This window comes from Anabrus simplex, chromosome 2 (genome assembly GCF_040414725.1).
Source record: "Anabrus simplex isolate iqAnaSimp1 chromosome 2, ASM4041472v1, whole genome shotgun sequence".
In the NCBI taxonomy this organism is placed as follows: domain Eukaryota; kingdom Metazoa; phylum Arthropoda; class Insecta; order Orthoptera; family Tettigoniidae; genus Anabrus; species Anabrus simplex.
The window spans coordinates 21,406,908-21,425,593 of record NC_090266.1 but is presented as its reverse complement, the minus strand read 5'-3'; the positions used below and the strand labels follow the sequence as shown (position 1 = coordinate 21,425,593).

The following is an 18,686-nucleotide window of genomic DNA, read 5'->3' as shown; positions in this document are numbered from 1 at the left end:
TTGGACTTATGGGAGTAACGGAGTCCCACTCCCATTTGACAGGTGAGGGACTCCTTGGAAACAACTTGGCGAACGAAATGGAATTCGATGGGGAGCTATCAGTATTAATGGGGCTTATGGAAGAAAGAAGGTAAAACTGGCTGAGTCATCAAAGAGGATGCATCTGGATGTGCTAGGAGTAGGTGATATTCGGGTAAGGGGAGATAATGAGGAAGAGATAGGAGATTATAAGGTACTTGACGGGTGTTAGAAAGGGAAGGGCAGAGTCTGGGGTAGAGCTCTTTATCAGGAATACCATTGCACGCAACATAGTTTCTGTTAGGCACGTAAATGAACGAATGATGTGGGTAGATTTGTCATTTGGAGGAATTAGGACAAGAGCTGTGTCCGTGTATTCACCATGTGAGGGTGCAGATGAGGATGAAGTTGACAAGTTTTATGAAGCATTGAGTGACATCGTGGTCAGGGTCAACAGCAAGGATAGAATAGTGCTAATCGGTGATTTCAATGCGAGAGTTGGGAATAGAACTGAAGGATACGAAAGGGTGATTGGTAAATGTGGGGAAGATATGGAAGCTAATGGGAATGGGAAGCGTTTGCTGGACTTCTGTGCTAGTATGGGTTTAGCTGCTACAAATACATTCTTCAAGCATAAGGCTATTCACCGCTACACATGGGAGGCGAGGGGTACCAGATCCATAATAGACTATATCTTAACAGACTCTGAATTCAGGAAATCTGTTAGCAATGTACGAGTTTTCCAGGGATTTTTTGATGATACAGACCACTATCTGATCTGTAGTGAAATAAATATCTCTAGGCCTAGAGTAGAGAAAGTGAAATCTGTCTGCAAACGAATAAGGATAGAATAATTCCAGGACGGGGAAATTATACAGAAGTACATGGATATGATTAGTGATAAGGTTCGAACAGTAGACAATAAGCAGGTTCAGGATATAGAAAGTGAATGGGTGGCATACAGGGATGCAGTAGTAGAAACAGCAAGGGAATGCCTAGGAACAACTGTGTGTAAAGATGGGAAAAGGCAAACATCTTGGTGGAATGAAGTGAGAGCAGCCTGTAAACGTAAAAAGAAGGCTTATCAGAAATGGCTCCAAACAAGGGCCGAGGCAGACAGGGATTTGTACGTAGATGAAAAAAACGCAGCGAAACAAATAGTTGTTGAATCCAAACAGAAGTCATGGGAAGATTTTGGTAATAACCTGGAAAGGCTAGGTCAGGCAGCAGGGAAACCTTTCTGGACAGTAATAAAGAATCTTAGGAAGGGAGGCAAAAAGGAAATTAAGTGTTTTGAGTAATTCAGGTGAACTCATAATAGATCCCAGGGAATCGCTAGAGGTGGAGGGAATATTTTGAACATCTTCTCAATGTAAAAGGAAATCATCCTGGTGGTGTTGCAAACAGCCAAGCTCATGGGGAGGAGGAAAATGATGTTGGTGAAATTATGCTTGACGAAGTGGAAAGGATGGTAAATAAACTCCATTTTCATAAGGCAGCAGGAATAGATTAAATTAGGCCTGAAATGGTGAAGTATAGTGGGAAGGCAGGGATGAAATGGCTTCATAGAGTAGTAAAATTAGCATGGAGTGTTCTTAAGGTACCTTCAGATTGGACAAAAGCAGTAATTGCACCTATCTATAAGCAAGGGAACAGGAAGGATTGCAACAACTATCGAGGTATCTCATTGATTAGTATACCAGGCAAAGTATTCACTGGCATCTTGGAAGGGAGGGTGTGATCAGTGGTTGAGAGGAAGTTGGATGAAAACTAGTGTGGTTTCAGACCACAGAATGAAAACTAGTGTGGTTTCAGACCACAGAGAGGCTGTCGGGATCAGATTTTCGGTATGCACCAGGTAATAGAAAAATTATGAGAGGAATAGGCAGTTGTGTTTGTTTCGTAGATCTAGAGAAAGCATATGACAGAGTACCAAGGTAAAAGTTGTTCACTATACTGGGGGACTATGGAATTAAACGTAGATTATTAAAATCAATCAAAGGCATTTATGTTGACAATTGGGCTTCAGTGAGAATTGATGGTAGAATGAGTTCTTGGTTAGGGGTTAGACAAGGCTGTAATCTTTCACCTTTGCTGTTTGTAGTTTACATGGATCATCTGCTGAAAGATATAAAATGGCAGAGAGCTATTCACTTAGGTGGAAATGTAGTAAGCAGTTTGGCCTATGCTGACGACTTTGTCTTAATTGCAGACTGTGCCGAAAGCCTGCAGTCTAATATCCTGGAACTTGTAAATAGGTGCAATGAGTATGGTATGAAAATTAGCCCCCCGAAGACTAAATTGAAGTTAGTAGGTAAGAAATTCAACAGAATTGAATGTCAGATTGGTGATTCAAAGCTAGAACCGGCTGATAATTTCAAGTATTTAGGTTGTATGTTCTCCCAGGATGGTAATATAGTAAGTGAGATTGAATCAAGGTGTAGTAAAGCTAACGCAGTGAGCTTGCAGTTGCGATCAGCAGTATTCTGTAAGAAGGAAGTCGGCTCCCAGACGAAACTATCTTTACATCGGTCTGTATTCAGACCAACTTTGCTTTACGGGAGCGAAAGCTGGATGGACTCGAGACATCTTATTCATAAGTTAGAAATAATAGACATGAAAGTAGCAAGAATGATTGCTGGTACAAACAGGTGGGAACAATGGCAGGAGGGTACTCAGAATTGGTGATGGCCAGTCTGAGACGAGGTCTCGGGATTTCTCAAGACTAGCACAGGCATTATTTCTCGCGAGAAATTTCGAGATATCTCGAGAGCGTTGTCCCCACATTGTGCGGCGTACAGCGTGTCGTAAGCCTACAGTTAGTCGGAGCTGAATGTTGTTTGTTCCGAATACTTGAATAGCCAACCTCGGGCCTTCTGATTTTCGTAAATACGTGTCAACAAGCGACTAGGGCGTTCATTTCTACCGAGGTCTATTTTGACGCAGTATAACATAATTATAAAGGATACACATTCGTGCATTGTATGCACTGGTAGGTACACGAATGAGTGGTTTAAATACAGAACCTGACGGCTACTGTAGGTACACGTAACTGGATACTAGGGGCGTGCATTATTCGAACTCGAGACGAGGCAAGATGCGCCTTGCTGCATATGCAACCACCATTACGCATGGGTGAAATGTGCAATCTAAATTGCTTCAATTTGCTCCATTTCTTCCGACAGGGAGGTGTACATCGTTATCACACCCCGCATTCAATAACATATGACCACCGCTTGTGTTTACCGATATTTTGGTGATGAAGGAAACATACTTAGAATATTCGCGTCATAATTAGGTAGGTACTTCGAAATATGACTGTGCAATGTGAACTGTCTAATTGTACGCGACAACTGGAAAACGATGTCCGAAACTCAACGTAAGTCGTGGATGTCGGTTATTTTTAAGAGATGTCACATAGCACAGTCCACTGTGTTGTTTATTCAAAAGAAGTAAAATGCATCGGCAGAAATACTTCTGGGATGATCCGGCACTTACAAACGCATAATATCAATGAAGAGGAATCGTCACAGAACACCTCCGGCCCGGTCTGAATCACAAGAAACTACCCTGCCGACAACGATTGTGAGGCATCCAGGTAGGTTTACATCCTAATAAAAATTAACAAATTATACGGGTTATTCAGCTAAGAAGTCCACCTGACATAACTCGTGAACAGTTCAAGATACTGGCATTCTGTATTCACTTTCGTTAATGGTAAGGAGCTCATAGTTCAACATGCAGTGCTATCCTAGGATTTTGACAAAATTAATCGTCACACACGTTTCCATGTAAGAACTGCTGATAACTATCAAGCTTACACTCGTAGTTACTGGGACGTCGCATAGCTCACAGCACACGAGAATCGGTCTCGAGAGCGTTGCCTATCACCCCTGCTGAATGAACTGGAGCAAAGTCGGGTATATTAGATTACATGTTCCACTCATGTGTAATGGGCGTTGCGTATGTAGCAAAGCACATCTTCCCCGTATCGGGTTCGAATAATGCACGCCTCTAATATGCAAGTAGGTGTACATCCTACCTACAGTTATTCACAAATTATGCATTGTTATTCACCTAAGATGTCCACCCCAAATAAGTCGTGAACAGTTTAAGATACTGACATTCTGTTTCCACTTTAGTTAATGGTATTAAGGGGTTCATAGTTGAACAAGCAGTACTTTTCCAGGCTTTTCATAAGAGCGTTATTTCACACAATAACTGCCAATGATATACTATGAAGTTTACAGTCGTAGTTACTGGTACGTCCCACAGCTTGCGCTACAGGAGGATCAGTCTCAAGATTCTCGCGAGAGCCTTGAGATCTGCGACGTCAGTCTCGAGCGAGAGCGTTGCCCATCACTACTTGGAATGAGGAGATAAAGGCTAATTTAGGAATGAACTCGATGGATGAAGCTGTACGCATAAACCGGCTTCGGTGGTGGGATCATGTGAGGCGAATGGAGGAGGATAGGTTACCTAGGAGAATAATGGAGTCTGGTATGGAGGGTAAGATAAGTAGAGGGAGACCAAGACGATGATGGTTAGACTCGGTTTCTAATGATTTAAAGATAAGAGGTATAGAACTAAATGAGGCCACAACACTAGTGGTGACGTTTAGTAAATTCACAGAGGCTTGCAGACTGAAGTCTGAAAGGCATAACAGTCTATAGTTCCGTTTTTATGAGTTTCGACTTGACAGTTAGCCGGAAGTCAGATGGTGGTGCCAAATTGCTACGAATACAAACAGCTGATTTACGATACACAACACGAACAGAAATGTAGATACTGGAATATAAGTCCATAATGTAGCAACATACATGATTCACATAAGATCAATAATACACAACACATTTAGGATAAGGCTCGAACAGATAAAACGTGAGAAAATTAAATTAAATTTCTATTCACTGTGTAGAAGATCTCGCGTTGCTGTTAAATTCAGTTTCCGTACCGAAGGAAATAATCCTATAAAGCGAATATACCACTCATTTCTGAGTCACTATCGGCATTTTCATCGTCTGTTGAGGTTTCACTTTCGCTTGACCCTAAAGAGAAAATAAAATCTTCAACGTAATAGTCTGAGACTTTCTCCCAAGCTTTAATCATCTCGGATTTCGTGTGTCTCACAACGTTGCTCCAGTCCTCTGCACTTATAAGGCCTACGGCTTCGAAAATAAGTCAACTTCCGAAACTGTGAACGAGTCCATTATTCTCAGCTACTTAATCCTTCACTTGGACCCAAATCAGTTCTGTGGCGTTAAAATGGCAATGGTATAGTGGAAGGTGGACTACTTTATGCCCGTTCCTTCTGACTATTTCATCCACACATAAACTGGGCACTGGGGCTTGTTTTGTTTCAAGAGATGCATGAGAACGCCCTTCCCCATGTCACCATGAACCAAAATATTGTGCTCCTTCAACCACTTAATCAACTCATTCTTTCTAGCCGCCATTGTTGGTGCTTTGTCAAGAATGACTCCCTAACATTACAAACAATTTCCCAGGCCTGGCTCCTTAGTGGAGTACAGCGTCCAAAGGGCTTTCTTCTCTCGGGAGCTTTATCCTTAGACATAGGCGTCGACATGACAGAATATCAAATTCACACACGGGTCTAAAATTAACCTACTATATAACTACCGAACGAAATATTAAACTAAGCTACTATATAAACTAGATCACCTGTTACACACTATTCACTACAGTATAACGCGCTATACTTTTAAAAATACATTTCTAAACTCTACACTACGAAATATAAACGAACAACCACCTAGCACAAAGACACACAATGACCGCGAAAAGAACTGAGCACAATACAACACACAGCTGACAGCACATGATTACAGTAAACAACACCGCTAACCGAAGCTGGAGTCTAACGCGCTCTATCGGAGCGATCGGCTGCCTATGATTGGCTGTTGATTAATTTACTTACCCTCCGCCAAAAGGCAGCGCTCAAACGTCAAGTCGAAACTCATAATAACTGAACTATATAATATGTATGTATGTATGTACTTAATAGGCAGTAATGTTTTAGGACGTTCGACAAAATTGTGTATTTATCTAATGATGGCTGATGATGACCCCAAGTAGGGTCGAAACTAGTCCCTAACGACTCATTGTAATGTAAATATAGGCAATGCCTATAGCATAACGTATTGAATAGGTGGAATAAACAGTTTTTGTATGATTAAATTATATGCAGCCCCCATTAGCAGCCATATGACGTCGATGCCACTGAAGTGCTGAGCGAACTATGGTTGTCAGTGTTGCCGGTGGGATAGCCGCACGGGGCGCCTCGATGGCTTCTCATAGCTGGCTTCTGTGGGTAAACTTCCTTTTTTCAAGGTCCCCCATAGGTAGTCAAGAGGTGTAAGGTCTGGAGACTGGTGGGTACTCAACAGCTCCTCTTTGAACTATCCATTGTACAGGCAGATTTTCATCCAAGTAGGCTCTGGCCTCTCTGTGGTCAGAGGTAAAATCTTTCATTTCCAAACACCTCTCGGGTGGCAGGTAAAATGTTTGCAGCCTATGAAGATTCACCTCGCCAGTTGTGGTATCTTCAAAGGAGAATGCCCCAATCAAGCCGCATGATGCCAGACCACACCACACATTAACACCAGGTAGATAAACATGTTTGTCCACGTGAACGTGGAGATTTTTAGGAGCCCAATACACGCAGTAATGCTGATTTACAGTACTGTTCTGTTTGAATTGTGCCTCGTCAGACCAGATTACCATCCCTGCAAACCATTCATCCTTGCGGAGCATACCTTCAAACCACTTGCAGTACTCCATCCTTCGATTCGTGTCTTCCTCATTCATAATGTGTAGCGATTTTGGAATGTACGCTTTCCACTTTGCAGCCTTCAGAATTCGTTCGTACAGTTGATCGGCTTATCCCGCTTTCACGTGCACCTTTATTCACAGATTTTTTAGGTGACCTAGTAAAATGTTGCAACACAGCAGCGCTGCAAGCTGGGGTTGTTGATGGTTTTGGTCAGCCATACTTTTTCTTATGCACGTCATGAACAGTGTGATTGGCTTCAAATTTATCCCAAATACGATAAATTGTTGTATGTGTTGGTGGCTGGGTTCCGTACACGTTACGCCATTGCCATTGTACCTCCATGTTTTTGTACTCCCAGTACCACTTCAATATGGCCTTGCGTTGCTCAAACGACAATTTTACTTCATTCATTGCAACACTGTTATCTGCTGGAAAACTTGTGCAATGATTGTCACGCCATTCACGTGGCCTTCAGCGTCTGTTGAGAAAACAATAGACTACACTGCCATGCAAGAATTGCAACGATATGTCATTTTGTTCCAAAGATATTAACTATGAAAGAGTGTCTACATTTTTCTGGGCCCCTCCGTACTATTGACTGAATACTTCTGCCTTCTGTAGATCCTCGCATGCACACTCCCCTTGTTCATTAATGATTCCTAAAATGATTTTCTTAGAACCAGTTTCTGCCTTGAAGTAGGTATCCATACCTTTCCATTTTTCACTAAAATTTGTTAGACTGCCATGTATGCTTGCCATCATGTTATCCTTAGCTGACTTCTTTACTAGATTCAGTTTTCTAGTAAGTTCCTTCAACTTCTCCTTCCATAATCACTTCTAACTTTCTTTCCAGTCTGCACCTGCTTCTTAGTCTCTTTACTTCTGTTTGTGTTATAGCGGGTCTTTACCATTCCTAACTACCTTTGAAGGTACAAACCTGTTTTCACATTCCTCAACAATTGCTTTAACGGATTCCACAGTATGTTCACATTTTTATTTACTGTTTTCCACTGACCATAATTACTTTTCAAAAACTCCCTCATGGCTGTCTTATCAGCCATATAGTACTGCCTAATAATTCTACTAATCATGGTTGAGTGAAGGGGTGGGTAACAGAGAAGTATTTCCAGAAGGATACACAGTCTATCGTAGAGACCGAGGAGATAAAAAGGGAGGGGGGGTGTTTATTCTGGTGAAGGAAAGTTATTGTTCACATGAATGGTTTACCGATGAAAGGGATGAAATATTAGGGATAAAATTAATTTGTGATAATATGATGGAGGTGGGAATTATAGGAACATACAGGCCAGGAAGAGAGGAAAGGGACGTAGAAATATTTTAGAAAATAATAGATTATACTCATAAAAACAATAATAATGTGGTAATAATTGGGGGAGATCTAAACTTGCCTGAAGTTGAATGGAATGGAGCTACAAGTGAAGCCCATGAACAGAAACTGGCAAATAAGTTAATCTGGGAGGGAGGATTTACACAAGTAGTACAAGAACCAACTCGTCTCAATAACTTACTAGATGTATTCTTGATTAAACCATGGGAAATTGTTGATAAAACTGAGGTAATTGAAGGAATAGGTGACCATAAGGCTGTAATAATGGATGTAGGACTGGTACCAAAAAGGCTTAATAAGAGGGTCACACAAGACAAGAAATTGTACAGAAAAACTAAAGTTGATGAATTTGGGACTTACCTTAAATCACAATTCAGTTGTTGGATAAGTGAAGGGAGTAATGTGGATACACTGTGGGCTAAATTCAAAGGAATCATTTGGGAAGGAGAGAAGAGATTTGTACCTGTTAAGAAGGGTAAAATGACCTCAGACCCTATTTATTATACAAGGGAAATAAGAAGATTAAAAAGAAAATGTAGAATAGTAAACAGGAAAATCAAAGAAGGTAGGGAGAGTAGAGAAACTAGAAAACAGCTAATGAGGGAACTGAATAGAGTGAAAAAGGAAGCAAAAGAGAATTATATGAATGGCATTCTTCAAGAGCGCAATGACCACAAAGGGAAATGGAAAAAGCTGTATTCATATATCAGGAATCAAAAAGGAAAAGGAATCCAAATTCCTACAATGGTGGGAGAAGGGGGTGAACACTATTTAACAGATACTGAGAAAGCAAACCTCTTTAGTAAGGAATTCAGATATTCAGTAGATGATTGTCAGGAGTTGGAAACCAAAACAGAAGATACAGAAGGAGAGACACAGAGGGGAAACAAGAAGCTTCTCATTCACAAATGAAGATATTTTCAGAGAAATCCAACTGCTTCAGCAAGGAAAAGCACCAGGAAGTGATCAAATTACTGGGGAGGTGTTAAAGACAATGGGGTGGTACATAGTGCCTTATTTAAAATTTCTCTTTGACTATGTCATAAATAATAGTGTAATACCAAAGGAATGGAAGGAATCTATAATAATACCAATTTATAAAGGAAAGGGTGATAAAAGGAAACCAAAAAACTACAGACCAATCAGCCTGACCAGTATAGTTTGTAAAATACTGGAGAGTTTAATAGCAAAGTACATCAGAGGGATATGTGATGATAAAAATTGGTTCATGAGGAGCCAGTATGGATTTAGAAAGAAATTTTCTTGTGAGGCACAACTGGTGGGATTTCAGCAGGACATATCAGATCAATTGGATTCAGGAGGCCAGTTAGATTGCATAGCCATAGATCTTTCCAAAGCCTTTGATAGAGTGGAACATGGAATATTATTAAAGAAATTGGAGGGAATAGGACTGGACGTAAGGGTTACACGTTGGGTGAAAACATTTCTAAATTCAAGGGTTCAGAAAGTCAAAGTAGGAAATAACGTATCGCAGGAAGAGAAAGTTTGGAAGGGAATTGCACGGGGTAGTATAATCGGTCCGTTACTTTTCTTAATATACGTAAATGATTTAGGGAATAATATAACATCAAAAATAAGGTTGTATGCAGATGACATAATTGTTTATAGGGAAATAAATACCATTGAGGATTGTTCAGAATTACAAAGGGACCTTAAGAGTATCCAACAATGGGTTGAAGAGAATAATATGAAGGTTAATGGAGGCAAATCAACTGTTACAACATTTACAAACAGGAGTTATAAAACTGAATTTGAATATACTTTGGATGGGGTAGTTATCCCAAAAGATGGCAAGTGCAAATACTTAGGTGTAAAATTTGAAAGTAATTTGCACTGGAAGGGTCATGTGGATGACATTGTTGGGAAAGCATACAGATCATTACATGTCATAATGAGGCTACTTAAAGGATGCAACAAAGAATTAAAAGAGAAAAGTTACCTAAGTATGGTTCGTCCATTATTGGAATATGCAAACAGTGTTTGGGATCCTCACCAAGAATACCTAATAAAAGAAATAGACAGTGTGCAGAGGAAAGCAGCAAGGTTTGTGACAGGGGATTTCAGGAGAAAGTGTAGTGTATCAGAAATGTTAAAGGAACTAGGGTGGGAAACTTTAAGTAAGAGAAGGGAGAAAACTAGACTTATAGGGTTATATAGAGCCTATACAGGAGAAGTAGCATGGGGAGATATCCGTGAGAGGCTTCAGTTGGAAAATAATTATATCGGCAGGACTGACCACAAATGTAAAATTAGAAGAAATTTTAGTAGAAGCGATTGTGGTAAATTTTCATTCATTGGGAAGGGTGTAAAGGAGTGGAACAGTTTACCAGGGGTAGTGTTTGATCCTTTTCCGAAATCTGTACAGATATTCAACAAGAGAATAAACAGCAACAGAAAATAAATGAAATGTTAGAGGGCATTCGACCAGTGCAGGTTAATGTAAATAAAAAATGTGTGTGAATAAATTAATTCCATCCCCTAGTCTAAGGAGTTTGGACAGCCAAAGTAGGGGACTGCCTGTAGGGGTGAAGTACAGTGGGGACTTCGAGGGCCCTGGGACCGCTACGGTAGCTGTGAAGGCCCTTCAGGAACTCTGAAAAGTGGTGGCAAAAGGGGCCTTGTTTAAGATGCAGCAGGTCGTTATGCTACTTAGGTTCCAGAATGGGTAATGGAAAAAAGAAAATAAATGCAATGTAAATTTTAATCTTATACCAGTTGTACAGTATCATTTGAAGTAATTCCACATAAAGTATATCAGTTGACTATATAAGTAGTACAGGAGTTATTATTAGTAGAATTTTGTAAACAATATAAATTTACTAAGGATGAGCTGTGTGTTTAATAGAAAAAATTGTTAGCGTAAATTGTATAATATTGTATTATAGGAAAATTTTGTTCTCTTGTTAATTTAATATTTAGTGCTTGACAATAATGTATTTTAGTGTACCATTTGCCACCGAGGTAGGCACCTCATTTGCAAATAAAGAGATTTTGATACTTTTACAATCTTCCTTTCTATCGCATTTATTTCAAATTATGGCAAAGAGAGCTTCATGATCCTCTCGATCAAGACGCAGGAGAGTCTTGCCTACCTGGAAGAATGCCATATAATTCTATGAATGCACCTGCCAATACACTGTACTGAAGTGCAATAGTACAAAATCTACAGGTTCATCATTTCTTTCAGTAACATCTGCGAAGATCACTCCGCCCAAGGCAGCAGTTGCTCCAGTGAGCAACATCTCAGAGTAAAAGTATTATACAGTTGAACCTGCTTTATGCGTAACTCTGTTCTACGTAATTCGTATTTGTACGTAATTTCCTTTAGGTCCTAGCAAAATATAATTTAAAAGTGTGTTAATTAAAACTTATTTATACGTAATCCGTTTATACGTAACTCGCTGTTATACGTATTAAGTGCCAGTGAAATATAACTGAGTTTTGCGAAATTGTAATGAGAATGTGCATTTTAAGAAGGAACTTCTTTATTTACGAAGTTTCCTCTTTGTCGGCGTAGGCGGAACTAGAGCGTTCGGGTTTCGGTGCTGAAACAGAACAGTTTCGCCGCGTGACCTTGTTGACCCTTACCAACTGGCGCCTTAACAAAGGCAAGTCCCCTTCGCTCCTCCTCTACCTTTGTCGTTTTTGACACGCCGCCAAAGATTAAGATACATTATAAGCAAAGTGGGCGGTTTTGGTGCGGAAACAAAACAAAATACAGTAAATTTGTTTGAATATAAGAATTTCTTTCGTGGGACCAACGAGAAGTAAAATGTCCACGATGCCGGTATCTGGTGTTTACTGGTGAACAGTAGTTTTGTCATTCAGTTGCTTTTGATTAGCCATGGAGAACAGAAAAAGGAAAGGTTATACGAGACGTGGACGCTAATCCACACAAAACAAAAACAAGAATTGCTTCAGACTTAGGGATTGCGTATACCACGCTATGTACAGTCGTCAGTAAAAGAAACGCTATTTTGGATGAGTTCTTAAAACTGGGTTCAAAATCAGCAAAAGCGCAGCCGTCAGCAAGAAGGATGGTACATAGATTTGGAGAAAGCACTTTTCACATGGTTCCAGCAAAAGCAGGCTGCAGCTCTACCAATTAGTGGAGACATGCTGAAGGCAAAGGCGATAGATTTAGCTAAAATGATGAGTATCACTGCTGCTTTCAAGGCTTCACCAAGATGGCTGCAAGGATTTAAGGATCATCATAGAAACACAGGGAGAACAATTTGCGGTGACTCAGAATCTGTGGACCTACGTCACAGTGCAACACTGGAAAGAAGAGGTTCTGCCCGGTATTGTAAGAGATTATCAGCCTCCAAACATCTACAACTGTGAGATCAGCCTATTCTATAATCTCCTTCCGAATAAAACATAAGCTGAAAAACGTGACTCATGCCATGGAGGGAAGAAAAGTAAAATTTGTGTAACAGTACTTTTCGCCAACAATGCAGATGGATCTGACAAACTTCCTCCACTTGTGATAGGATAATCGAAAAATCTGAGGTGTTTTAAGAGTGCGAAAACAAAACCTAAGGAATATGAATCCAATGGAACAGTGGTTGAAAAAACTGGACATTAAAATGAAAAAGAAACAGATGAAAATCCTTATGATGTGCAGCACATCCACCTCAAATCGTTCTGGAAAATGTCCAAGTAGAATTTTTCCCTCCTAACTGTACCGGTATTCTACAACCGCTTGATCTGGGCATCATTGCAATTTTCAAAGTGCATTATAGAAAAATGCTGGTTCCACATTTAATAACACTGAGTGATGCAGGAAATGAACCTCTCTCCATTAATTTGCTACAAGCCATGGACTTTATTTTGGCTGCCTGGAAGCAGGTGTCATCCTCCACAATCTGCAACTGTTTCTGCAAAGCTGGTGTCTTACTAGAAGAGGCTGCCTCTAATGATTATGGATACAAAGTTTTGTCTGGCAATAAGCTAACTCTACCGGAGAGTGTTGAATTCGATACTTTTGTGGATTTCGATGATAATCTGGCTATATGTGGAGAACTACCGGATGAAGAGATTATTGCTGATGTATGCCAACAGCGCGGCAGTGATGCACCAGCTACAAGCGATAGTGACATTGGGGATGGAGATAACTTAAATCTTGACACCTGAACTGAGTTCGAAGTGTGTAGGCGTTACAACAGTGTGAAAAGTTGTAGTGAAAATGCTTTGAATTCATTACTAAGTTTGTTAAAGGAGGTTTATACTCTTAATGCAAGAAAAGTGAAACAAGCCAAACTGATTTCTGTAAGGCTGGGCCAAGTACAAAGTAATATTTTCTGTCTTAATGTACATATTATATGCAAGTATTACACATGTAGGTCTATTCCATTGGTTTATCAGTAAATAGGCTACGTGATATTGCGTAAGTCTGATTTCTAAATAATTCTGAGTTACAAGTAGTTTTTGCTCCTCCCCTTGATATACGTATAATTCAGGTTCTACTGTATATCCTTCATGCCAGAAGTATGTCAAAGATAGCTGCATTTCAGGACATTAGTTTGAAGTTTTAAAAACGGACAGTATTAATTGTAGGGGGCTTGACTTAAATATGTCTGCATAAACATATTTTCATTTTTTAATACATTTCCTTCTACTAACTGTCGAAAATTAAACAAGTGACTTGTACTATGATAACCTGATATAACATGACTTATGGTCTTACTCCTGGCATGAGATATTGCATGCCTCTAACACTATGTGCATACATGCATATTCGGGTCATCCTAGAATTGAATTACATTGATAAAGTAGACAGAGTTGTAACACTGCCTTAAATTATGAATATTGATGGAGAAACATTGTAAATTACTCCAGAATATGTGCTACTTTTTGTGACATTGCCAGATTAGCACAGGTTACTAAATCAAAAAATTAGGTACCAGGAATAAGTAGGAACGAACTTGCTATGTTCTTCTCTGTGGTGATACAAGAAGCAGCAAAGCAAGGAAGCTAATAGTTTTCTCTGACTGAGAATTTTGTCATAGCCATGGGTCCCCTAGTTTGACGTGGATTCTGATCTTCAGGGACGTGAATTTTCATTTGTAAAGTCTCCATGCATTGACCAAGAGTCAAGTCCATCATCTTGGTGACCAGAAGAAATAGTGCTTATACAATTTTAACTCTCTTGGTGCCAGGCGGTATTGCGAGCATCCACCCTTTAAATTGCCAGAGCCGATCTGGTCGGCCGTTAACAATCCAGTCGTAAGTTGCCAGAGCCGATTACATCGGCCGGCTTAAAATTCTGTGATATACGTAATTTTGAGGCAACCTATAGTGAAGTGCATACTTTTGTTACAACCTGTAGTAAATGGGCTACACGTCATTGTGTGCCTGGCCTTGCTTTGGCAGTTCTAAGAGGGTGTTATACCTTTCACAAGAGTAGTTTCCTGTGTTTACAAATACCGCTAACCGGTCAGTAAGAGATTGCTCCTTGCAGTGAGTAGTTTTGTGACAGGAAAATGGCATGTTATTCACGTGATAATTTTTCAGCAGTTATTGATGACAATAAATTAATGCAGTATTTAGAACAGTGCGAAGTTAACGCTGATGATTTATCGGATAGCGATAGGGAATTTAGTTCAGAGAGTAGCGACGAAATTATACCGGACACGTCCGCGGAATCACCGCAGCTAAAGGAGAGACGTTTAATTATGTCTAACAGCACTAAAGCTGCTCTGAATATGGTGGTAGATGAAACTAGTGATAACGAATATGATGATGATGATGCTGTCTCTGGAGAACATTTTGTGGAAATTTGTCCCAATGAACCCGACAACATTCCGCAACCTCCTGTCTCCTTCAAGAAAGTTCTTGGACCTAAACATGCCCTACCGTCTGATTCTCCGCCCGTATCACACTTCTATTACTTTCCACTTACTCTCTGCTAAACCTTATAGTCACATATAGTCCTCTATCATTACCTAAATACCGGACTCCGCGGGCGAATTGTAGCGTGCCTGCCTCTCACCCGGAGGTCATGGGTTCGATTCCCGCCCAGGTCAAGAATTTTCGCCTGGTCCTGAGGGTTGGTTCGAGGTTCACTCAATCTAAGTGACCCTAGGTGATTGCAATTGAGGAGATATCTGAGGGTAGGGGACCCCGGTCTGGAAAACCAAGAATAATTACTGAGAGGATCTGTCTCACTGACCATGATTCACCTCGTAAAGTGCAGGTACCGAACTGAGCAGCGGTCGCTTAGTAGTTCAAAGCAAATCACGGCTTTAGTGCCATACATTTCTTAATTTCGTAAATTCTGTTGTATTGTAAAATTATTTTTCTAATATATACTACAACCGAAAACGAGAAACTACTTTTTCTGAAAACAAAAAAACTATAATATCAACTACTATTTTTTACTTATTTAATAATTCAGAATTATTTTAATACTGTGTTGTCCACACGTAGAAAATTTGTTGTCAGTATTTGCCAAACATCGATACATACACGCGAATTTTATCGGTGAGTAAAATTGTCTTCTTTTTATTAGTGACATATGTTTGAATTTTTATTTTTTACGTTTTTATTTTTCTCGTTCAAATTAGTTATTCTATAGAATTGTATTTAGAAATACATTATACCTAATTACGTATATTCTTTTGTATCGTAAATTATTTTTTCAAAGTAGATATTGAGAGAGAAAGTGCGAAAATATTTTTCTCTTCCTAAAAATAAACGTTATTGACAACTATAAATCAACAATAAAACGTTTTTGACTCTTTATATCACTCCAAACTAGTTTCTTATTCTACGTAGTCGATATGTAGAAAATTTTCTGCCGGTATTTGCTATACACCGGTAGATATACGCGAATTTTAAAATACATGTATTTCCACTGAAAACGGCCTGGCACTTTACAGTAGTAGAGTGGAGGCGGAGCTCTGGCCTCTTCCAGCTCATGGGGAGCGGCCGACTAGATCGGCTCTTGGCTCCAAGAGGGTTAAGTGAAGAATGTGAAGCTGTGTTTACATCAAGTAGCAAGCAAAGTCATCTTCGTACAGGCCATGAAGACTGTTGGAGGGGTGGAAGGTAGAGGCTTCCACTGTTTGTAACTTCGACACTAACTTGATGGGGTAGAGGGGTAAGCTCTACACCCAGCCGCCTTTGCCCCCAGGAATTAACCTGGTACTCATTTTGGGTGTAGGCTGAGTGAACCTCAGGCCCATGTGCACCTCCTGTTGTGCACCTCTTGTTTCTTAAATTTTAAGACTTCCTGACGGGGATTTGAACCCACATCCTTCTGGGCGAACCGAGCACGCCTTTACCCCCCCGGCCAGGCAGCCTTATGTTTTCATCAGAATCTGCAAAAGTCTGGTTGTCCAATATGCCACAGTTTTATTACCAGGAAGAGTATAAAAGAATGACTATGTATTTTAGCTCAGACCTAATGTTCCTAACAGACATTTACTTTTATTTAAAGTAAATTATCTTCATTAAGGAGGGTACTCATTAGGAGGCTGCAACATGCAACGCAATGGTTGCTGCAACCTTGTATAATGTGTACCTTCGTCAAACCTCAATGCGAACACCAGTAGTTCCGCAGCGTTCGTTGTGACACATGCAACAATGTCGTCCTGTATACTCGTTATAAGTGCTGTGTATGTTCTGCTGCATTACCTAATCGAGGACTATAAACAACCCTGTCGTTGGTGGCAAGGTGTCTTTTACAAAGGCAAAGCTAATTCCAGTTTGCTTCTGGATTTGAAATCGCAAGAAATAAGTGGACCGAGCTCGATAGCTGCAGTCGCTTAAGTGCGGCCAGTATCCAGTATTCGGGAGATAGTGGGTTCGAACCCCACTGTTGGCAGCCCTGAAGATGGTTTTCCGTGGTTTCCCGTTTTCACACCAGGCAAATGCTGGGCTGTACCTTAAGACCACGGCCGCTTCCTTCCTATTCCTAGGCCGTTCCTATCCCATCGTCGCCATAAGACCTATCTGTGTTGGTGCGACGTGAAACAAATAGCAAAAAAAAAAAAAAAAAAAAGAAGTGGATATTTTACGAATTTCACTCGTATATCACCGACCGATTTTGAGTGTTTACTAAATATTGTTGAACCTAAAATAAAAACAATGGACACGAAATTTAGAAAAGCTATATCTGTTCAATATACATTGGCACTTACTTTGAGATTTTTAGCCACCGGTGACAGCTTCACCAGCTTGCAGTATCTCTTCAGAATATATATCCAAGCAAGTCATAAGTATTTTTTTAACATTTGCTCTACGTCGCACCGACACAGATAGATCTTATGGCGACTGTGGGATAGGAAAGGGCTAGGACTGGGAAGGAAGCTACTTTGCTAGTGGCTTACGTCGCACCGACACATATAGGTCTTATGGCGACGATAGGATGGGAAAGGCCTTGGAGTTGGAAGGAAGCGGCCGTGGCCTTAATTAAGGTACAGCCCCAGCATCGGCCTGGTGTGAAAATGGGAAACCACGGAAAACCACATTCAGAGCTGCCGACAGTGGAATTCAAACCCACTATCTCGTGGATGCAAGTACACAACTGCGTGCCTCTAACCGCACGGCCAACTCGCCCGGCAGTCCTAAGTAAATTTGTACTACAAGTGTGTCAAGCAATCATCAGCAAATTAAAAGATCACATAGAGGTAAGGTTCATTTAATTTCATTTCATTGAACATTTTTTTGTGTGAGACGTCATTGAAATCATTTGGCACTTCACTGAAGGATCCCATAATAATGCAGAATTGCGATATAATTATTTTTTTTTGCTAGGGGCTTTACGTCGCACCGACACAGATAGGTCTTATAGCGGTGATGGGATAGGAAAGACCTAGGAGTTGGAAGGAAGCGGCCGTGGCCTTAATTAAGGTACAGCCCCAGCATTTGCCTGGTGCGAAAATGGGAAACCACGGCAAACCATCTTCAGGGCTGCCGACAGTGGGATTCGAACCTACTGTCTCCCGGATGCAAGCTCACAGCCGCGCGCCTCTACGTGCACGGCCAACTCGCCCGGTGCGATATAATTCTAGTAACTTGACAGGATTCCTCAGTCCACTCCATGACCTCTGCGCGTCCTGACTACGAAATGTGCCTGGAACGCTTCAGCGAACACACTGCGCGCCGCTTTGTGTTCGCCAGAATACTGACAACCAGATGGATCACAGCGCGCCTCACTGCGAACGGTTGCAGCAACGAAGCTCATGGCGTACTTATTAGAAAAATATGGTTGCAGCAACCATTGCGTTGCATGTTGCAGCCTCCTAGTGAGTACCCACCTTTAGATTGAAGTGAAATATGATCTTTGCAATTTTAATATTTTTTTCCTTTTTGTTTGAAGTTTGCACCAACATTAAAACAGTTCATTGATCATTATTATAAAGTATAAAATAAAACAAAGCGTACACATGTTGATGACAAGCTACTGGTAGCAGTGTTGCAATCATTGCTCGTACTCTAGCTTTAAATACCTCACAGAAATCAGTCCATCACTTGATTATTATTGCACATTCTCTCTAA

General features: G+C 40.5%; 1 protein-coding gene across 2 annotated transcripts in view; it reads left to right on the top strand.

The window, feature by feature from the left end:
* Got2 (glutamate oxaloacetate transaminase 2) overlaps nt 1–18,686 on the top strand; it is a 242,510-nt gene that overhangs the window by 28,666 nt on the left and 195,158 nt on the right. The gene's annotated exons all lie outside the window — the stretch shown is intronic.